At 47.9% G+C, this 23785-nt stretch overlaps 1 long non-coding RNA gene across 1 annotated transcript; it reads right to left on the bottom strand.

Annotated features, from left to right (window-relative positions):
* Positions 1 to 326: 326 nt before the first annotated feature.
* LOC142572939 (uncharacterized) lies at positions 327 to 18840 on the bottom strand. Its single transcript, XR_012826173.1, has 3 exons — positions 17916 to 18840; positions 16625 to 16775; positions 327 to 444 (listed from the first exon to the last, which is right to left on the bottom strand). It is a non-coding gene; the product is annotated as an uncharacterized LOC142572939 (long non-coding RNA).
* Between the last annotated feature and the right edge of the window lie 4945 nt (positions 18841 to 23785).

The raw sequence follows: 23785 nt of genomic DNA, 5'->3' as shown, positions 1-23785 counted from the left end.
GAATTCTGTCTTTCCACTCCGCTCTTCCGTAATTTCGCAAATGCAAAACCGTCGCAAGTAGCAAACTACGCCAATTCTGTACCTGAAAAAGCACTGCCAAATTTTGCCGAACTACTTGGAACAGTAATACATCAGCAGAAGCTACTCTCTTTGTTGCCACAGAAAGTTGTCGGCAAGTATACTAATATCTATATGGCGACTTACGTGGCGCAGGAAATGGGATGTTGGCTTTACCAACAAGAGTTTCCTTGAATGAATCTGGCCCAGCCTTGTGATCATCCACACATGTTTGGATGGACAAAAAAGAACTCCAAACTTTTATGCAGAACAGATGCTTTATTACAAGGTTGTCTCTGTTTTTTTTCTTCTTTTTTTGGCCATCCCTGGGTGTCCTACAGCTGGTCAGCACGTGAAGTAACTTGCACCTCTGACGCTGCCTTTCACCTGCAACCAAGTTAGAACAGCACCATTTACCGTGTCACAGCTGTCATTTTTTTTTTTCATCGTGACAATGCGTTGACAATTGTGAAGGATCCACTGCTCTTTGATAAAGCTCCTCGGTGGTTCCAAAGATAAGACATTGCGTGAGTAACACCTCTCCACTACAGTGCATTCGACTAGATGCTGAGTGTGTGAGATTGGGAATCACCGAGTAGTGTTACTAAAGTGCAGTGACCACATTAGTAAAGTGGTGGCTTTGTCCTGCACTTCCCAAGGTCGAGGTGAACTGCTGAGTGGAGTAGTGGTATAGATTAGCACATGGGTGTTTGTCTGCATTTGCACGGCTCAAGCCGCTATTTTAGATAATTAATTCTAGATCACACCAGATCATTGATGCAGCTGTAATAAGGAGGAGGCATGCCACAGGGAAGAAAAAGAAGTAGCAGGACAATTTTCCTGCTGGAAATGCCAGCTCCAGTTATTATTCTCAGCTGCACGTACACAAGACAAAAAAATATACGCCAATATATTGCAAGTCTAGCGAGGCCTGCTGAAGAAAGTTGCTTCATCACACATTAAGAACTGCCAGTGGCTAACACTGAGTCTGGAGCCCACAAATGTGGCCTCTCTCACAGCTGAGCTGCCGCCTTGGCTTATTAAACCCCTTTAACTCAATTAACCCGTTAGAAGATCCTCATTAAAGAATCCCCATGATCATGAGATGCTAGCCCAGCTCTGACCATCTCTTTCGGCCAGCTACAATGCCACGAAAGTAAACAACTTGGAATGAGACCAAACACTTGCTCTACAATGAGATTTACTGTGAAAACCGATAGTTGCATTAAAGCCTTTGTTCAACCAACAAAACTGACTCCTTGCAAAATGAAAGGCTTATTTAGATCTAGCACGAGTTCTACTTATATACAGCCTAAGTGCTGAGCATTGACACGCCAAGTGGAATGAAGTGATCTCTGTGATTGACTCTGGTACATCAGGAGCCAGGCATAAAAATGACAAAGCTTAGCAACTGTTATGGCAGCTGAACAGAACACCACTGCCTCCACAAAAAACAACACCTGTAGCTGACACCAAAAGCTTGGACATCAACCAGGTGGTGCTCTCTCCAAGGTGTGACAATGCGACAGCATCACCGTGGTCACTGGTGTCCATAACAAATGCTTGCCACATTTGGCTAATTACAATATGGTAAGTGTCTTATCATAAGGCTGTTGTTGGTGAACATTTTCAGAGGAGCCTTACAGTGAGTACCATCACTTTGCAGCCTCATCTTACGTGTGGAGTGTACGTTATTTTCCTCGTGTAATAAAGGGACATTAAAGACTATTCTAAGGGAGGTATTCATAAAGTTTGTATTACTGACACCATAAATTTGAAACAAATGTGCATGACAGTTATCAGAATGAGCGCACACCTCTCTCGTTTTAGTGGAGCACAAAAATTCTGTTCTATATAGTACCACAAAATGCTGCTAGGGCATCAAAACAAGAATAGCAGAGCCCATTGGGAAAGTTGGTTTAATGCATGAGCGGCAATTCACTTTCTGCATTTCAAGGGACAAAATGCCAAGCAGATTCACGCTGCGTTGGTGGTAGTGCATGGTGGTGGTCGCCTTAAGTGAAGAGAGACGAGAAGACACCAGCACGGAATAATGTACTCTCCCCTTGAGCAAAGTCTGCCCTGGGCACACACAGGAGGCTGGCGTCAAAGACAAGAGTGTCATTACTGCGTGCCTAAAGAGACACCAGTCAGCAAGCTATTTCATACTCGCACACATAAATGCTGGCTCCTGTGCACGCATCTCCATGCTGGGGCTCATCACACAGTTTCGAATTCGTTCTATGGCACGGGGTCAAGGCAACACCCAAGATCCATATCATACAGCATAAGACTATTGCTACGGAACAGCCGCCACAGTGTGGCTGCACTGAGGCGAAAGAAGACGACGTGGCCCTGCTTGATATAGCGTTGCCATATTTGCCACCATTGGTCTACGTGTAAATATATTGTAAATAGACTTGTACATCAGGTACACGTAACATTAATTTGGTGGAGGTGGACGTTTCCCATACCCGTCATGGAGCTTCGCAGCGGTCGCAATGGCGACAGTGCAACTTCGGCTCCTGCTGGCGGCACTTCATCTACGCAACTGTCTCCGCCTGCAGCCCCGACCTACGTCGCTGTTTCCCCCCCTCAGGATCCTGGTGTTTTCAAAGGAGTCGGCAGTCCTGATATTGACGACTGGCTCCGCTGATACGAACGTGTCAGCACCAGTCACAGGTGGGATCCGACTATTATGCTTGCGAACGTTCTTTTCTACCTCGACGGAGCTCCACTTGCATGGTTCCAGACTCACGAAGAAGAGATCTCGAGCTGGGATCTCTTCAAAGAGAAGCTTCGCGACCTTTTTGGCAATCCCTTTGGTCGTCAAGTCAATGCCAAGAAAGCCCTTGCCACACGTGTACAGACGTCGACAGAGTCCTACGTGTCCTACATTCTCGACGTCTTGGCCCTTTGTGCCAAGGCTGACCCGACCATGTCTGAGGACGAAAAAGTTAATCACGTCCTCAAAGTCATTGCTGACGACGCCTTCAATTTACTGGTGTTTACGAACGTCACCAGCATCGATACAATCCTCAAGGAGTGCCGCCTTGAGCATGCTAAAAGCCGCCGGGTATCCCAGCACATCACGCGACTTCCCAACACAGCTGCTACATCATCCTGTGATGACCTCTTCCACCAGCCGTCGCGATGTGACAACTTGACCCTCATCATTCGTCGTGAGGTCGAAGCGGCACAACCGGCGGCCCCTTCATTCCCGTCACCTGATCATTCTCCGGTGACAATCTCCTTGATCCAGGCCGTCGTCCGTCAAGAGTTGTCTAATGTCGGCCTGCAATCCATTCGTTCCTTAAGCTCGGAACCTCTTTCTCCACGCACGTCCCCACTGCGCCGTTCTTACTCCTCTTATGGACAGCGCAACCCCTCTGAATGGCGAACCGCGGACGACAAGCCGATCTGTTTTAACTGCCGACGCATAGGACATGATGCTCGCCGCTGCCGCAGCTGCTGGACTTCTCCGGTGCGCTATTCTCCTGATTACCACCCTCGCCCCTCTAGCGTGTCCTTTTCCTTCGCCCCTTCTATGCCCGCTCCATCATCTAACACTGCGACACCTTTGACATGACCCCGCTACTCCCGCTCACCTTCTCCCTCCCGTCGTCAATCTCGTTCGCCCTTGTCATGCCGTGCTCCTTCTCCGACCTACTCGCCGCAACCTCGACCGGAAAACTAGACAGTGCAGCTTCTGGAGGTGAAGCTGCAATGATGAAATTGGCACGAAGTCCTCGCTTCACTTTACCCACGAACAAGAATCTTTAGGACCTTCTCGTCGACAATGTTCCTATGTGCGCGTTGATTGACACCGGGGCGCATGTGTCAATTATGAGTGCTGCTCTTCGCCGTCGGATCAAGAAAGTTCTGATGCCCGCCCCGGACCGAGTTGTATAAGTCACCGACGGAGGGACTGTCGCTATTGTTGGCACGTGCGCTGCCCGCCTAACCATTGCTGAGAGACAAACCATCGTTCTCTTCACCGTCATTGAGCATTGCCCTCACGAACTCATTCTCGGTCTGGATTTCCTTGCCAATCATTCTGCCCTCATTGACTGTTCAGCCGGCTCACTTCGCCTTGACTTGCCTCTTCTTGCCGACCATGTGGACCTGCCTCCAAGCCGTTTGAGCTGCATGGATTTTATTCGCCTACCGCCTCAATCTGTGACACACGTCGGCTTGTTGTCCTCACCAGCTGTACCTGACGGTAATTACGTGGTCGCACCAATTCTGGCTGTTATACTTACACACAGTGTTACCGTGCCACACACTGTGCTGACAATTACTGGTAACCGCACCTGCCTTCCCCTTGTCAATTTCGCGCTAACCGCACAAGTTCTGCCTCAGGGGATTTCATTGGCTATAATTAGCGCTTTGCAGAATGGTGAGATCGAGCCATTCACAGTGGAAGATCGTCACAGCTCAGCCTATACCGTGACGTCATCGCATGGTACTGACGTCGACATTGAGAAGATGGTTTCCTCTGACCTTACACCTGTTCAAGCTGAAGCTCTTTGCCGCGTTCTTGAAGGCTATCGTGACTTTTTTTACTTTGACAATCGACCCTTAGGTCAAACGTCCGTCGTGACCCATCGCATAAACACTGGCGATGCGAACCCTATCCACCGACGTCCATATCGTGTTTCTGCATCTGAACGAGCTGTTATCCAAGAGGAAGTCAAAAAGATGCTTGCAAAGGACATTATCGAGCCTTCTTGTAGTCCCTGGGCTTCTCCCGTGGTACTTGTCAAAAACAAGGATGGCACGTGGTGTTTTTGTGTAGATTATCGCCACCTGAACAAAATCACAAAAAAGGACGTGTACCCTCTGCTACGTATTGATGACATTCTAGCATGCCTGTACGGTGCCACCTATTTTATTTCTATCGATTTACAGTCCGGCTACTGGCAGATATCCGTCGATGACATGGACCGAGAGAAGACTGCATTTATTACCCCTGACGGCCTTTATCAGTTCAAGGTGATACCTTTCGGTCTCTGTAACGCGCCCGCCACTTTCGAACGAATGATGGACTCTTTGCTTCAGGGGTTCAAGTGGTTCACCTGTTTGTGCTATCTGGATGACGTCATCGTTTATTCGCCCACATTTGACACGCACCTAGAACGTCTTTCAGCGATTCTTGACGTGTTCCGCCGCACCGGTCTCCAGTTGAACTCGTCAAAATGTCACTTCGCTCGCTGCCAGATCACCGTCCTTGGACACCTCGTGGACGCCAGAGGCGTGCGACCTGATCCGGACGAAATTCACGCCGTTACGAACTTTCCTGTTCCGAAGTCTACCAAGGACGTTCATAGTTTCGTAGGGCTGTGCTCTTATTTCAGACGCTTTGTGAAGGATTTTGCAACCATCGCACGTCCCCTTACCGACCTCTTGAAGAAAGACTCCCTATTTTCTTGGGGACCTAACCATGCCACATCTTTTTTGCAGCTCACTACTCTCCTTACCACGCCTCCAATTCTGGCCCATTTTGACCCGTCTGCCTCAACGGAAGTTCGAACTGATGCCAGTGGTCACGGCATAGGAGCAGCCTTAGCACAACGCCAGCGTGGACATGATCGTGTTATAGCCTATGCCAGCCGACTTCTATCACCCGCCGAGCGCAATTATTCAATCACAGAGCGCGAGCGCCTCGCTCTTGTGTGGGCTGTTGCCAAGTTTCGTCTATACTTGTATGGGCGCCCTTTCTGTGTCATCACTGATCACCACGCGCTCTGCTGGCTATCCTCACTCAAGGACCCCACGGGACGACTCGCTTTGCTGGGCGTTACGCCTGCAAGAATATCCCTTTTCCGTGGTATATAAGACGGGACGCTTGCATCAGGATGCCGATTGTTTGTCCCGCTACCCTGTCGACGACCTGGCTGGTGTGGACACCATCGCTTGCGTTTTCTCTGTGTCCCAGTTGCTTGAAATCGGCAACGAGCAAGGCCGCGATCCTTCATTACGAGCCCTCATCGACAATCTGGAGTCAACGCCTGGCGACGCCTCTCTCCGGATGTTTCTCCTTAAGGAGGGGACACTATACCGCCGCAATCTTGATCCACATGGCCTTGACCTTCTACTCGTAATTCCATCACACCTGCGTTCGACTGTCCTCCAACAACTTCACGACGCTCCCGTGGCTGGACACTTGGGCGTCTCGCGCACGTACGACTGTGTACGCCGTCGATTCTTTTGGCCAGGTCTCGCCCGCTCCGTGCGGCGCTACGTTGCCGCTTGTGAGCCCTGTCAGCGCCAGTAGAAGCCCTCCACACCTCTAGCTGGATGTCTCCAGCCAATCGACATCCCACCGGAACCCTTTTTCCGTGTTGGTCTAGACCTTCTTGGACCGTTTCCTCTCTCGGGCTCCGGAAATAAATGGGTCGCCGTCGCTACTGATTATGCTACGCGGTACGCAATCACCACAGCCCTCCCGACAAGTTGTGCTATTGACGTTGCTGACTTTCTGCTCTATGACATCATTTTAGTGCACGGTGCTCCCCGCCAATTACTCACTGACCGTGGCCGCAGCTTTCTGTCGACAGTCGTCGAGGACATCCTCCGCTCCTGCTCGACTAAGCAGAAGTTCAGCACGTCCTACCACCCACAGACCAACAGCCTCACGGAGCGCCTCAACTGGACCATCACCGACATGCTATCCAAGTATGTTGCGACCAACCACCACGACTGGGATCTTCACTTACCATATGTGACGTTCGCGTATAATTCATTGCGTCACGACACTGCCGGCTATTCACCATTCTATCTCCTATATGGCCGAGAACCCACGTTGCCCTTAGACACTTTGTTGCCCTCGGCCACACGTTCAGCCACTGAATACGCCCGCGACACTATCGCACATGCCGACCACGTGCGCCGGCTCGCCCGCACCCGTCTCGAGGCCTTGCAGGAGCATCAGAGATGCCTCTATGATTGCCACCATCGCGACGTACACTTTACTCCGGGTTCTCTGGTGCTTCTCTGGCCACCCATTCGACGTATGGGCCTTTCTGAAAAGCTGCTGTCGTGCTACACTGGCCCATACTGTGTGGTGCAACAAGTGACCGATGTCACGTATGAAGTCATCCCCGCCAACCTCTCAGCGTCATCGTCGGCTGCAAGTGACATCGTTCACGTGGCAAGACTAAAGCCATACCACACACACCTTTAACCGCGGATGTGTAGAATAAGCGCCGGGACGGTGCTTCTACTGCCGGGGGTGATGCTACGGAACAGCCGCCACAGTGTGGCTGCACTGAGGAGAAAGAAGACGACGTGGCCCCGCTTGATATAGCGTCGCCATATTTGCCACCATTGGTCTACGTGTAAATATATTATAAATAGAGTTGTACATCAGCTACACGTAACAATATGCTTGCCTTTAGCCCTAGACATTCTATGGCTGAGATTTTCTAGCCATGCCTTTCATGCCACCCCTTCTCGCGCTTCAGCAGTGGTCAGAGCAATTCTTCGCACGCATTATCAACGGGGTCAGCCAGCCATGATTAGCGGATGATAAGAGTGGCATAGAATTGAGCGGGAGCCGTTGCTACAAAATCACAGCCCGTATTTCGGCTATTGTGATGCTGTTGTTACAGCTAGACGAAAGTAGTCAATGCATGCACCGAATGCTAATTAGTGATAACTAGATTGACTAGGGTTTGCTAGTTTTGGTTTCGCAGAGTGCTGACGATATGGCTGACAATGCCGGCGACATCTCAAAACGGAAATATTGCTATTTCTGCTTGACTTGGTGGTTTCATTAGCACATGGCTGTGCAATCGGAGTCTGAATTATTGCATCCCGTGCTGTAAGGTGTCCAAAACTTAGGTCCTCCTTATACATTAAGTCCATGGGACTAGTGGTTGCGCCACGGGGCTGTCCGAATAATCAAGCATGTCTCAATTATTGGTCGTTGACGGCACAGCTGACTTCCACTGATTCAACCCTAACAGGACCGACCGAACTGGTAGAATTATTCGGTGAGTCAAATTATACCAGAGGCAAAGAAAAATGTCGAAACACATCACTAATTCATTTGGAAGTACTAGGCACACCCTTGAATAGAACACAGACTGAGTTTTGAGTCTAAACGTAGAAACCACATTAGCAGCGATACTACTGGCCCATGCCATTTTGGAGCAGCCCAAAATGCATATTGGAGAAGTAAAACAGACTTTAAGAGCATGTTTATGAAAGCAATTGCAAACTATATCATATATGGCTTTTACAGTGGGCAAGCCATGTGAAAGAAGTGGTCGTTGGTTAATAAACTCAAACGAAACACTAAATGACCCCCCCCCCCCCGCTTTCATTTCAGTTCGCACTGTGGACTGCGATAAATCGGTGGTTCCCTAAGATGTACCTAAATACATATAGCACTTCAGTGGCTTAGAAAAACAGCAAGCACTTAGACATGCTACGTGCAGAATTTGGAAGCGTTTTGAGAATGTTCGGCGTGATCCGGCTGCTACAAATTTATCCTTTAAGATGGAGCACACTGTGAAAAGATGGTACATCAGCTGTATGACAAATTTACTTATTTTTCCCTGTGCTGTGCTTCACTGATATACCATCCACTTGAAGTACTGTGAGGGTCGACACTGCCAGGGCAGTTCAATTTCACTTGTTGTACAGCTCAATGTGCGTCGGGCGCCTTCACAAAGTGCAGATATAAACGCGTGACATTTTACTGTGTAACGCTCTCAGAATAGGCTGCGATGCACAAATTCATTTTGGAGTTCTTTGCCTACACGTGAGGGTTTGCCATTCCGTCCAGTAAACGCAAAACAAAATTCACGAGAACGTTCGCAATAGTTGCCAGCATTTCGTGCAGCAGCAGTCACCCACGGATCCAATCTCAGCTTCTGGCTACCAGTCTAGCCCGCGATCTCACGCCCAATTACCGAAGCGGTTTACTGGTCCAAACATATAGGAGGTCACCTTGCCACAATGGCTCGCTGCCCGCCATGGCATTAGGTGGCAGCGAATTTTTGTCACAGCCATACGATACAGCAAGGCCTAAGCAGCGGCATTTCGTCAGCACCCAGAGGCAAAAGTTGCTTTTGGTGCAGAGTCGACCAAAATCTTAATAGCAGCCATATGCTGTTTTTACGCTGTGAAATTCACCTAGCCAAGAAAAGTGGGGGATAGGCGACTAGTTGAAAAGCACAAAATTATGCGGATCCCACGCACTGTGGCAAGTGATGTAAGCGAAGCATTCTGTGCTGTTTGCTTTGACTGGCAATAATTAGCGGTGATGTTGAGGGTGAATGCTTAATTCCTTCAATGTTTAGTCCAACATGAGAGTGGTGAGTTGATGTTAGAAGTTACCTTGCGTGCACCACTGGCTGTTTGTCTGCGTAGTACACAGAACACACAGGGAGAGGTGTTTACTTGAGGCATTGCTGTGTGCCATTTTTCACAATCTCGTAGAGGGTAGAGCATTGTCATTGCCTCACATGGCGCATCGCAATGTGGCAAAAGTATTCAGCTTGAATCGTATTATGGGACTGTAAGCGCCAAAACCACAATCGGATTACGAAGTGCACCGTAGTGGCAGACTCTAGATTAATTTTGACATGGTGGTGTTTCTTTAACGTGTCCCCAAATCTAAGTGCACGAGCATTTTTTTATTTTGCCCGTCGAAATTCTGCTGCCGCAGTCGGGATCAAGTCCATGACCTCGAGCAATGCTATAGCTGCAAAGCTACCGCAGTGGGCATAGAAGTGTTGATTTGACCTGCAACCCCTTCTGTAGTGTCACCTAGACCCTGCGGTGCACTTTAATTAATATGGATCTGCTTCTACATACCGCACTGTACCGTACCTTGAACTTAATTTCATCCAGTTTCCCCGCAACCGCTGTTATGTTTATTGTAGTAGTGTTTCCTTGCCCTTTCATGTCACCTTTTTCCTATACAGTCAACTCCCGTTAATACGAAGTTCACGGGGACCGCGAAAAACTTCGAATTAAACGAACTTCCAATTAAGCACAAAAACAAAAAACAGCACTTTATTTGTGGAGAAATCGAGTATTTTCTCTAAGAAAAATAGTCGGTCATTTTGCTTTGCTTCTTCTTGCCGAATCGCGCTGCTGAAAGCAAGTTCTGCAGGCTGTAGATGTGGCGGAACGCTTCTTCCGCATTACCTTCAGCGGCAAAGAAGCGCTCCGCAAGAGCAAGGCCCGCAGCTACATCGGCAGCCTTAGGTTGCGGCTCGCCTTCAACGTCATCGTCGCTTTCCTGGGTCGCTTCCTGGGGCCGAATAATTTCTACAATTTCGCTATCCGTCAGCGCACCGCACGTTTCGACCGCCTTGTCTACGGCGACGTAATCTTCAAAATTGACGTCCCCGAGAGCATCACCAAAATCAGTGCCGTCAAGCTCGCTTGTTGACGCTTCCTCCGCTGAAATTTCAGAGGCATCCTCCGAAGAAGCTGCCACAAAACCGCAAGTCCTGAAGCAGTTTGCGATTGTTTCTTGCTTCACACGATCCCATGCTCGTGCCAACATGCGGATGGCACTAAGCAGGCTCACCTCGTACTTTGTGGAGCTATCCATACACAAAATCATGCGCTCGAGGAGGTGCCGCCTGTACAGGACTTTAACATACTTGATGATGCCTTGGTCCATTGGCTGCAAAACAGCCGTTGTGTTTGCAGGCAAAAATGCGAGGTGTATTGCACTCAAGGCTGGCACATTCACGTGAGCACTGCAGTGATCGACAAGGAACAACACCTTGCGGTTCGAAGCAGCAAACTTGCGGTCCAATTTGCTTATCCAGCTCTTGAAGATCTCGGCCGTCATCCACGCTTTTTTGTTCGCCTCATAGTCCACAGGCAGCGTCTTCACGCCTTTAAAACATCTCGGCTTCGCGGCTTTCCCGATCACAAGTAACCGACATCGTTCCGTGCCAGTCATGTTTGCCGCGATCAGCACCGACACTCTCTCCTTGCTGCGTTTGCCCCCAGCACAGTCGTCGTCCTTGAATGTCAGGGTCTTCTCTGGTAGAAGCCGATAGAAGAGTGCAGTCTCATCTGCATTGAAGATGTCTTCCAGTCTGTATTCGGCGAGATATTCACGCAGCTTTCCGTCCTTCCATGTGGCGCATGTTTCCTGGTTAACGGACGCCTTTTCACCACACACGCTCTTGAAAACCAGGTCATGGTGATCTTTAAAGCGCGTCAGCCATCCATCTGACGAAACGAAGTCATCGATCCCCAACATTGCTGCAAGCGTTCGGGCTTTCATCGCAACGATGTCTCCGCTGAGAGGAAGTTTGTTGCTCCTGGCCTCCCTAATCCAAACCAGCAGAGCCTTCTCCAACTCTGGGTAAGCGCCGGTGCGCATTCGCTTCCGAGAAGTCTTGAACTTGTCGTTCTCAAATGCATCCATTATTGTGCGCTTGTTCTTGATGTAGTTAGAGAGCGTGTTCGGCTTGATCCCGTACTTCCGCGCTATGTCTTGTTTGGCGGCACCTCCCTTCTCAACTTCCTTCAAAACCTCGACTTTCGTTGCCAGGTCGAGCGTGCGATAAGAGCCACGGTTTGCCATGGCTATAAACTGCGCGACTAGGTACAGTCAATTACGAATCACTCGTGAAACAACCTAGCCTACGAGCTTCCCGCACAAAGGCGCTCTACCAACACACGCCTCGACATACGCTGCGCACGCTGCAAGACTAATCTCGCACAATCTCGCCACTGCCAGTATGCAGCGCTGCGTGCACCTATGGCACCCACGTGGCGGGAGCCGCTTCGCCTCCCGCCGGAGTTGATCGCGGAGGCCACGGCCGCTGTAGCAATGAATAATCGCGCCGCTCCAAGAAGGATGGCGTTGCGGGCGGCTGCGGTGGTGATGACACCAACGCGGAGCACGGAACTATTGCAACACTTGAAAAATTGCACATTCTACCAAAGAATGACGGTCACCTCGAGGATCCCGGCTGAAGATTAACTTCCAGTTAAACAATATTACTGGATGAGGACTTCGAATTATCGAGCAATTTCTTCTATAGGATTACATGCAAAACTGACGGGACCTGCACTTCACTTCTAATTTCCAATTAAGAAAATTCCAATTAAGCGGCTTCGAATTATTGGGAGTCGACTGTACCTCCCTTGTATGGGAACTGTGAGCAAAGAGCGGCAAGGCTGTTACTCGTTTCGCGACTTCGTCGCTTCTACCCATTCTCTGCCTCCTTTCTCCACTCCTCTCTACCATTCTATCTAGCTTCCCTATGGACTTGCACGTTAGTAGAGAGTAAACGTTGCAATTTCTGCAGTGCTTTTGCGGGACATCACGGATAATTACAGCTCTCAGGAAGGTAATGCGGCAATGCCCAGGGAGCTCCAGAGGGCACTGTAACATTTGATGTAATGCAAAGGTCCTAACGAGTTTCTCGAATCTCCTATCCTCTCTGCCATGCTCCGTCCATGTATATACACGCTCTGAACCACCCTCCGACCAGGCGTGCAAGACAGCCACAGCAGCAGCAGCAGTGGGAAAGTCGAAGGAAGAGGCAAAGGAAGCTTCGCTTTACATATTGTTCACGGCCGATATGTCTTTGCTAATGTGCACATTATGTTGGAAAAATCGAGCGAGACACCACACATTGTCCGAAACTTTGGTCACCTTTGTGGACTCGTCATGCAGGAGAGGAGCGCAGGGTCTGGCTCAGCGCCAGCGCAATTGTTCTTTGTCGCCTGAAAAGAGAGGCTGCCTCATTGCTCATTCAACCCACACGTGTCAAGGTGGAAGTTATGGAATATAAACAGCTCATGGAAGAAGCAGCAGTACGAGCCAGGTTTATGTGGAGAGGCTTGGCTCAGTCCACAGTGGAGCTAATGCAGCTGCTGGTCCGCCCCATGCCACTTTTGATGGTGCTGTAAACTGGTGCTTGAAGACTTAGTTCGATTTTTGAAAGCCCGAGCAACCCTTTCAGCGCACAGTGGGTGCAGATTTCTCAGATCTTGCTGAACAGTAGCAGGATGTAGCACGGTCTGCCTCTCGGCGCAGTTCGGCGCAATTGGCACAGCGGTAGAGTCACTGCATTAGCGCTCCTAAAAAAGTAGAAATCTAATGCGTGCCCAGTTTTTAAGCAAGAAAAATGTGGCATGCCTCCAATTCTGGCAACCAGAAAAAGATGAAACCAGCGAACATTAGCTTCACAGAATGGAACTTTACTTACGCTTAATGTATATAGCCATCACTCCCCGCAGTACTTCATCGCTTTATGTGGGCCAGAACATGAGGTCCTCCGTGTGGTCTATTGCGCATTTGATATTCTGCATTTATCAAACGAATCTGCAACAACGGCAAACTGGGTTAGTGGTCCTTGGCCTAAGCTAACCATTTAACTAATTCAACCTGTGATGTATGCAATTCTCCAGAATACCAAAAAGTGCAACACGACTTGTTGCTGCTAGCTTAGCACATAAATTAGCTTTTGAATGTGCTTTCGTAACCGAAGACTGAAAGCAGCATGTCGCCTTCATGCTAAGTGAGAACTTGTTCTGCTGCCATTTAGTGATGGCAATGGTGATGATTCAGGCTAAGCTGGCTCTAACAGTAGGCAGTTGGAAATGCAGTTTTGGTGTCACATCCATTTGCATCATGCAGGCAATTTTTGAATAAATTTTCTTGGAAAGAAAGGTGCAAGTTAGAATTATGTAAATGCTGTAGTCATTTATTGTGAGCTATCGTTTTGCTTCAAGATCTTCCTAGGGCAGGCCAAAAATAGGCACTTTTGGAGGGAGACATCTCATATTCTGTCCCTGGCGCCACCAAGAGTCTCTGCAGTCGTTGAGGTTGTGACCGGGATTACCATTGGGGTCAAGCATAATTGTGCCTACCAGATAAGGGTGCCGGCCGGGACCATCAATCCAGATTGAATTACAGTCAACGACCGATAACTTGGACAGCTCTGTGGCACTGCCACTGGCCCATAGATTTAATGTATAACAACAACCGAAATTTCTGACACCTTACAGTGCTTGATGCGATAATTCAGACTCAGACTGCACAGCTATGTGCTAATTTGGCCCCACTGAGTTGAGCAGAAATACAGATAATTTTGTTTTGATATGTCGCCAGAACAGTCATTGGCGCCTCCTCGAAACTGAAACTAGCAAAGTTTAGTTAATCTAGTCGTCGCCGACCGTGCCCGAGACCCACGACCCCAAGCCAAGCCAAACCACTAAATTGTAAAGGCTACCTTTGCGATTTGCACAATTTGTCGTGAGAGTTCCGTTACACTCTTATCACCCGCTGTTCACGGCCGGCTGATCCCATTGATAATGTTGGTAGTGTGTCGTTCTGACCACTGACGAAGCCTGAAAAGCGGGTAAAAGAATAGAATAAAAGGCATTGCTAGAAAATCGCGGCCATCACCTGCCAGGCCATAGGCAAGCGTATAGGCATGTAGCAATGTGTTGACAAACTTGGGCCGTATTCATAAATGATCACTCTCGAAGATACTTTCACTTTTGTTATATTTCACGTGACTATCACAGGACACCTCGACGGGCGGCAGCGTTTCCGTACTGTGATAAGATAGCGTGCTTGGCACTGTGCCGATACAGTCTCGAGCAGATGCCGATGCGTCTTGTGCCAGTCATGCAATGGACAGCAGCATGCTTGCCAAGGATGCCACCATTCATAGACGCTGATGCGTCTTGCGCTAGCCACTCGACATTGAAGGTATCCCAGAATGTGACGATCTGAGAATACAGCGTACCTTCTTTGGACACTAGCGGAATAAAGTCACTTATTTTCATGTGAATCCACTATTCAAGACTCCTCATTATTCCAACGTTCTGGCGCCTGGAGTCTAATCAACGAAAGCCAACTGTGTTTGCATGGTTTAACTGCTTTCGTCTCTCCTCTGTTGCTCTGTGTTGTGGCATGCCCCGGTGGCATGGGAGCCATTAGGGCAGTGAGACTTCTCTCACAGTATATACAGCATGTGGGCGCAGGTGTTCAAACCATACATGCCTCGCGCTGCAATCATAGCGCACACATGAGCTAGGACTTTTGTGTCTTGCTCCTCATTGGAGTAAGACAACACCACCTCGTAGGTTTTCGTCTGCTGAAGAGATTGGGGCACAAAAACACTGGGAGGCTGACGCCTATAAGCATCAGTGCAGAGATATCCTAATTGACTTATTCATGGGGCTCGACTTCCCACAGCAACAATTGGGCTGTGAGGTACTCTGCAGTGGAGGGCTCTTGATATATTTTGACCCCCTCAGGTTGTTTAATGCGCACCTAAATCTAAGCACACGAGCGTTTTTGCATTTTGCCTCCATCAAAACAGGGGCCTTGAGCTAAGCAGTGTAGAGATGTCCTCTACTTCACGTGAGCGCTATCCCACAGCTATGTAGGCACAATAAATCGCCACTGCAAGAAGCAGAATGTGAAGCCTGTCATGGTGCTGCTGAATGCGAGCATGTGTGCTGAGGAACTCCAGAAGTCACGAGCCACCACCGCCTATCAGTGACACAGTGGAATAAACAGGCAAAATGAGCTGTACACCACTGTCCCAGTCAATGTCTACGTGCAAACGTGCACTTGGAGAGTAAACTGTGGGCTTGTTTGCTACACAAAGCATACACGTTGAGGCGCTAGTGATGCTCAAGTCTACTGTATGTGGAACTGCTGTAATGGGGACAGTATAGGGGTTCCAGCAAGTACAGATGCTGGAACCCCCTATACTGTCACCGTGCGCCAACTGACCCAGCAAACCGCACTGCTATACTGTGATGGGCTTGTGGGGCTGTATTTTGTAACAAATATTTTCAGTTTTCATTCTTTTAGAGCACAGCTCTTAGGCGGCCATTCTAGCGTTGAGTATCGCTCTCCCTCGTAACCGAGCAACCGAGCACAGCGAAGAATAAATGAGCGAATGCGGAGTGCAGCGGGTGATGAAAGATGGCAATAGTGAAGACAATGCGAGGAGGAAAGCAGAGGAGGAGGGTGCAGTGGAACCACGACGCGGAAAGCAGAGCAGGAGCGTATAATTAAAGCGTGAGAAGAACAGCGTGGCGGTGCACAAGATGTGCTCTACAGTGATGATGGCTACGAGCTGACGCCAAAGTGGCACGTTTCAGGCAAATGGAAACAAAGTGCTGCATGGGCGGAGGTTCTCTGCGACAGCTGTTGTGAATCACGCCCATGTGTCAACCACGCGCTGCCTCTCGTGATCTCCCGCTTAGTGAGGCAGTTGTGTCAACCTTTGCTCTGTTTGCAACGTGCCGCACGAGACAGATTGCCCGCACCAGCCAATATGTATAATGCGAAATGAAAACACATATAGAGCTGTGCTCAAATTTCGCATTAGGGAGTATCGTAATCGTCAGTGCATTTCTTGCCCTTCGTCAAAGGCTCGCATGAAGCCATACCATTGTTACAAACAGGATCGGCTACTTGTTGAAACAGATGAAGAGCAAAGCAAAAAAAAAAAAGGGGGGGGGGGTCCTTTGAATGTAGCCCCTTAATGTAAAATTTTAACTTGGAGGTCATGTAAACACGGCAGTGAGCCTGTGGACTAACCTGATGCAGAAACATTCGCATTTTGGTTTCTTTGGCACAGTGACTGTTGCACAGCATGGAACGGCTTGGTGGACATGGTGAACTCCCTGCACCAAGGTGATGGGTGTTGTGGAAATGCTTCAGTCCGTGCTGTCTCACCTGCCTGCCAGTCCTGCATAGAATGAGAAAGAATGGTAAAGAGGAGCAAACACAGAACTTTCTTCAACACAATTCTTTTTGCGGAGGGCGAGGATAAAAATGCACAATGTGCTCATGCAAGCTTTAACCGTATGAGGCCAACAGACAATGAAGCAAGGGAAAGCAGATGGGGAAATTAACTGTGTTCTCATTGAACGGAAGAATTAATTATGAATGAGAAATATATTTACAATAAACTTGAAATTGTTTATAAAAAGTGGGGGAGGGGATTAAAAATGGCCAAAAAGACAACTGCCACCAGGAGGACCTGATTCCCAAACCTCCTCATAATGTGTGCAGTGCTCAACCAATAGCTATGGTGACGGTTGTTCCTCCGTCAACTTTCTTTGGTATTTATCTGTAGTTGGCCACTGCTAGAAGGTTGTGGGACACAAGATGTGCCAAAGTACTAAATTCCTGTGAAGCCTGGGCGCATCACCTCAAGCTATGCAATGTTCCATTAAACTAAAGTGCCATGCCCTAACAGAGCAGAAATTCACATTTGTCAAGAAACCAATGTCCTGCAGACTATTGTGGGCAACTGTACCTGTATTCATAATGTATGTAACTGTGAGCATTACCCAGCACCCCTTGAAGCCTTGGTGGTGGGAGTAAAACACCTATTAATTAAATTCTGGTGTTTTATAAGCCAAAACGATGATATGATTATGAGGCACGCCGCAATGAGGGACTGCGTAATTCTTCCCCCTGGGATTCTTTAATGTGCATCCAATGTACAGCACACGGGCATTTTTGTATTTCGCCTCTGTTAAAATGCGGTCACTGTAGCTGGGATTCGATCCTGCGCCTTGAGGCTTAGCAGCACAAGGCTATAGCCACTACACCCCCATGGCAGGTTAAAACAACAGTTATTCCACAGGTGTCATAGGTGAGTAATCTTAGAAGGCAACTGAACAAAAGGCCCTAGTATGTAACCTCTACACATCAATGCTGCCAGAGTTAACACCCTCCATATATCATGAACAAAAAGGATGAGAGAAACCAACGCCTCCTCTATTTTTTCAATCGCTCGCTCCCCAATGGAAGCCATTGGTGCGCCTTAGTTCAGTGAGTTGCCGTAATGCAACGCTACCCAGATGGTACGACTGCTTACGTCACACGTGTGTCTGAGCTCGTGGTGCTGCCGTTTCGCTGGAGTAGCAGCAGACGCTCCCCGTCCCTGTGTCTGCCGGTGTTCCTTTGACTTCCGCCAGGAGGCGTCACTCCGATGGTACTCTACCCCATGGCCGTAAAGCAGGCACGAACGCTAGCTGGCGGGGTGAGAGTAGGAAAGGATGATAGGAGAGGGTGGTGAGCGGTCGGTTCGGCCGCATCTGGCTGGCATTGAAAAAAAACAGAGGAAGCACTGGGGAAACCAAGGGCAATGTACCATCCATGCAAAGCCAAACAGACACTGAAACCAATGAAGCCAAGTAATTATTTCTTGGCTGTGCAGAGCTGTTTCTAACAAAACAGGGGGTGCATGCATATTGAGAACTTTCAGATTACGAATTTAATATTGCCCTTTTCAATGCAATTTTCAAATTGAACAATTACTATTTGTAAGTTTGAATAGGTTTCTAATAGTTCTTGAATATTTCATATTATCACTATTCGTAAGTTCAAATAGGTTGCTAATAGTTCTTGAATATTTCATATTGCCATGTGAGCACAATGAAGCATGAAACTGGAGCAATTTATGCCAAATTTAATCCTGGCAGCCATAGCAGACATAAAATGAGGGAAGTTATGCGGAGGAGCACGCTGTGTCACAGAGGAAGTCAAGATTTTTCTGGCTAAACTGCCATCATGCACATTCGCCAATGAATTCGGAGCAGGATAACAAACTGCCTATTTGCTCTTAACGCTCCATTTACGCTTTGAATGAACAATGCTTTATAACGTGCAATGAAAGGACAGAAGCAAGGGGACCTGTCTTCATCAGGGCAACATTGCTTTTATGTTGCGACAGCCATTAAATGGACACTGGAGGTGCGCTTGCACCGTTGCTGTCATGCTGTCACGGTATCGACAGTACAAGTGCAGCGCGCATGTGAAGTGTTACATCTCCAAAGATGCCAGAGATGTGCACTGCAAGAACGACAAAGCCAACTGGATGCGCCCTCACACTCTGTATTCAGCTCTGCAGCGGAGACAGGATGGCATTCGGCCTTCCACTGCTGGCATAAGCATTGTGTCCATAAACACTAGCGTTCTTGCTTTGCAGCTGTAAGTATGCCAAGCCATGGTGTGTACTAGAGCTGGGCCGGGCCGTCTGAAGCTTTATTCGGTGGGCCCAGGCCAGGCTCGAGCACGAGGCAGTCAGCCCAGGCCAGACTCGGGCCCGCTCTTCAAAGGGCCTAAGTCGGGCCTTCGAGCACACGGAAACATTACGCATTGCATCATCGAAGGCATTCTGTGCCAAACTGAAGTGACATGTGAAAAGAGCTGGCTCTTAGTATACCTTAGCAAAGATAAGAGAAAAACACCTCAAGTTTTCATTTTTTTTTTCTGCATAAACGAACATTGTTTCGGTGTAAATAAATATGAATTATACAAAGAAACGCTCTTCAAACCATTTCCCTGTTACTGCTTTTACAAGTGCACGATTATCAATCTCGATACTATTATATTAGTTTAGTGCTAACACAACAGGTGTCTCTTTCCAACTGTGCGTTTATTTTATGCTGTATGATTGTGAATTGGACTGTTTGTATGTATATATTACATATATTCACATGCTCAGTGACCTCATAAGAGCAAATTTTGCAATCAAGGTAAATGCATGCGCACCAGCGGAAAAACAACAGCTCAGGCAATGGGCCCGATCACTGATATCAATTGCTCGCGCTCCTGCGGGTGCGCCTCAGCAAGGATGCTCCAAAAGATGACAGCACAGGAACAGGGCCAAGCTGGCACAGAGAAGTTTCAATGGCTCTTCTATCAGAGAGGAGAGAAACTACAACGATCAGTGGGCTCAATTTTGTTGCAAAACAGAAATAGTGGAGAGGGTGCCACACCGCATCTACGCATATCAAACGAATCGTGCAGATCCCATGATCTGCGGGCACTAACCAATAGAGCACGAGGCTTTTGCGATGGGGCGTCCCAGCTCGATCCTGAGATCGGGCATATAATTGTTCCTTTTATAGACGAGGCCCAAAACGAGGCGAGACGGGAACCTACCACTCTGCTCACCAACTTTCAGCAATGTGGACGGTATCAGACAAAGGATAGTATGCATTAACATTTAGTAGACTCCAGTGCAGTCTCGTCCTGTCTATTGCTGCTTCTGAGGTCTACAGCTTCTGCTTCTTCATCTCCTGGGCTCCCTCGGCACTTGACTCCTTCACGTTTAGAAAAACGCTAAACCAGGCGAGTTGGCAACAGTTCATAATTACAAGAGCACACGATACCACAACGAAATTAAAAAGAAAGACATGCAGATCCAATGTTGCAATCTAAATGATTCAAAGCTCGTTTGAGTTAGCAAAGTAGCAGCAGTAGCGCATGACACAAACACAGCCTCCCTGCCAGTAGCTGTTAGCTGTCTGCATCTAGAGGATGAAGGTGACGCATGATGCTAGTCAAACGAAGAGCGCTGATGAGAGGTTCTTTGGGTTAGCATTGGGGGCAGCATGTCCTCGCCACGGGTATGAAACACTGCACCCAAGCTCAAGTCCGAGTGGTTCTCAGAGGTGCCATCGAACGAGAGGAAGAGTCCTGCAGAGATCTTTTCTAGTCTTGCTCTTGCAACCATGCCTAGCGCAGCCGGAAGATCGAGGCTTCGATTCCGACCAACTTAGTTGAGTGGGAACAGCCTCACTGAATCTGCTGGGGCAAACTGTCAGGTGAATGACAGGCCAGCCAGCCATCACCCTTTTCCACTGCAGGTAGAGAAGAGGGTAGACAAGCAGGGGCCGGAGTATGAATGAACATCCGCACAAAGACCGCGAACCACGCCACAATATCCAGATCCTTGACGATCCACATGAACTGCTACTGCAGCGTGTAGGTGTGCACATGAAAACCCAGACGACGCTGAATTGCACTCTGTTTGGCACTGTAGTCTTTGCCCTTGAGAAAAAAATATTTTTCTCCAAGGACAAGTCCAATTATTAATTTTGCCATGGAAGAAAAAAGGAAAAGAAAGAAAACAGGCTATTAGGAAGAACTGTTATGAGCACTCCAAGCAAAGAGAACAAGAGCAAATTAACAAAAACACTGCAGGCATTGCCCAGAGTGTAGCAGATGGCAGACAAGAGAACTTGCACCGAGGGACCATGCAAGCAGTGCTTGCAGTGTCCCTGTGGGCTGCAGTCAACTCTATGAAATAGAAGCTGCCACACCTAAAGGAGCTACTGCATGCAAGTTGGGAAAGGTCTGTCATGCCCTGTGTAAAACGACACTTCTGCACCATCAGAACAGTTCACTGTACCCACTGACCAGTGAGAATTATCTGCAACACAAGCTACAAGAAACATATTACAAACACATTGCAACAACATCTAAGAAGGTGCTATCCCAACACAAAAATGTACCTACAGTGAAAATGCAGAAAAGTGCGTCACTGCATTGAAAATTAATAATATAGTATAGAAAAGCTGGGAAAATATTGACAGGCGCCACCAGTCAGTTTGCTCTTTGCTTGTACAGCTACAGCCAATCAGCGGTGGCTGAAACGGACACTCCAGTGTGAACTAGTACAGAACGCCACACCAGGAGAGAACAGGTGTAGGGAGCTTTCAGGGCATTTCAGCATGAAAACTACAGAAAAATGTAAAGTTAATGTACAATTGAGTGAGATAACTTCTGATGTACACCTAATGCGTTACACTGATGCATTCAAATGAAATTGGCACAATTTCCTTATTTTACAAGCTCTCACTTAGATGTACCTGGCCCAACACATTTTCCCATACATTCCACAGAGTTGGACAAACCAGACTCGCGCGGACCCATAGCACCACAGACACACAGACCTAATCACATGCTTGTCCTCAGACTTAAGCCTGCTTGACTTCATCCACACTAACCCCCATATTCTAGAATGTTCCTCCACTCGACAGAAGTGGTTACTGCGTTTCATTGACATTCTCCAGCTATTCTTGAGAAGCATGGTGTCTTCCTTGGTTGAAGGGCAAGTCCTGTGCTCCACTGGTTGGAGGGGAGGAATAGCTTCTTATTGAAGACTGTTTGAGAATACGGCAGTAAAACTTGCACGCGAGTATCAGTTTGCATGCATATACAAAAGTCGATTCGCAGGTCAGTTCACCAGCCTGTAGTCACTGTTGCACGCTTGGTTAGAGAAAGATGTCCCAAATTAAGAGGTCCAATAAACTTGAAATGAGTAAAGGTGCTGTCCTACAAGCATTTTGTATTTATAACTTGATGCGTGCCAGTGCCATGACAGCATGTTGACTGGCTGACAAGCTTTCATGATGCAGTACTAGATGGCTCTGGATTAATTACGACTGTATGGGCTTTCCTTAAGGTGCACCCAATGACTGAGAAACAAGCATTTATGCATCCTTCCCCCATTGAAACATGGCTTGAGCAGCCGGACATTGAAGCTTTGACTATGTTCTCAGCAGCAGAGTACCACAGATACTGAGCCACTGTGGCGAATCATAAGACTTGCGACAACGTAATAACTAGTGGGACCTCAAATCTTTTGAACAAGTATTAAAAATCCTGCAGTATCAAAGGACATCACCTCATAAATCTACCAGCCTCTACCATGGTTTTGCAGCCTTGCTCTCTGCTCCCTTACTCCTACACTCAGCTCAAAGCTGTGCAGATGCGGTGTGATGCCCACATCGCCCCCACCATAATTGTGTGCAGCTTTTGCATCAGTATGGCCTTAAAGATTGGTTCCTCGTGCCATCCAATCTTGAAAGCTGCACTATCGTCATGGTATTATGCATCATCAGAGGGGCACAACCACCCATCAGTCCTGACAGAGGCATTGGTCCTGGCAGAGGAACTGCTCAGTCATGATGTGTAACACAATCTGGCCAATAAATAGCCATTGTGCTTATCGCGGCATAACAATAAACAAGAAAAGGGGTGACAATTACAAGAAGTTTAAGGAAAAAGCAGTTAGTCCTTAGAGCAAGACCGCAGGCTTCAGCTGCTGGATTTAGCACTGGAATAATATTTTGCTCAGGTGCTCACAATACAGGTCTCCCTACCGACTATGTATAGTATTTATCATGTTCAAAAAGCATTAAGGACTCTTTTAGTCAATGAGCCTTTTATGGACAAGTGTTGCCAACAGGCAACATACCAATTTTTTTTTTCACAGAGTTTCGGTACCGAGTACGAAGTTTCTGGCTAAATGTCTTTGGCCAGCATTGAATGACAGGCAGCAAGCGTCATTTGTTGGTTTGGAAAGGGAACACAGGACGAGGAAGATGAGGACAGGCACACCTTTTTTTGAAAGCACAGTGAGGAGAGAGACCGATGCAAGATCTTCAGCTGCAGCTGTACAATGTACATGTTGTAAAGCAAATGAACTGTACACCTACGTTTCACTTGTTACTAGAGTTATCAGTACAAATTCTAAATGAAGCCACAAGTGGCTTGGGGGTGAAATCCACTTCCAGATTCCTGCTCGGTGTTTTCCCCTACTGTTGAAAAAGATTCCGTAGAATATTTTTTCGTTCCGTTGATTATGCTTATTCTCCATCTGTTTTGCACATTTCGATAGAAAATATTTTTTTTTCTCGTGTTTATATATCTCGTCCTAAAAGGGTTTCTAGTGAACTAGTGAACCTGTAGGTTCAGGCTAGTTTGTTGGTGGACTGTAGCTTTAACCTCACTGCGATGCTGACTATCACCGTTCAGTCTCGTGCTGCTACTGACCTTGAATAATAATAATAATAATTTTAATATTTGGGGTTTTATGTGCCAAAACCACTTTCTGATTATGAGGCACGCCGTAGTGGAGGACTCCGGAAATTTTGACAACCTGGGGTTCTT

This window comes from Dermacentor variabilis, chromosome 2 (assembly GCF_050947875.1).
Source record: "Dermacentor variabilis isolate Ectoservices chromosome 2, ASM5094787v1, whole genome shotgun sequence".
NCBI classification, from domain to species: domain Eukaryota; kingdom Metazoa; phylum Arthropoda; class Arachnida; order Ixodida; family Ixodidae; genus Dermacentor; species Dermacentor variabilis.
Note: the sequence above shows the minus strand (reverse complement) of the source record. Positions and strands in the feature narration are given on the sequence as shown.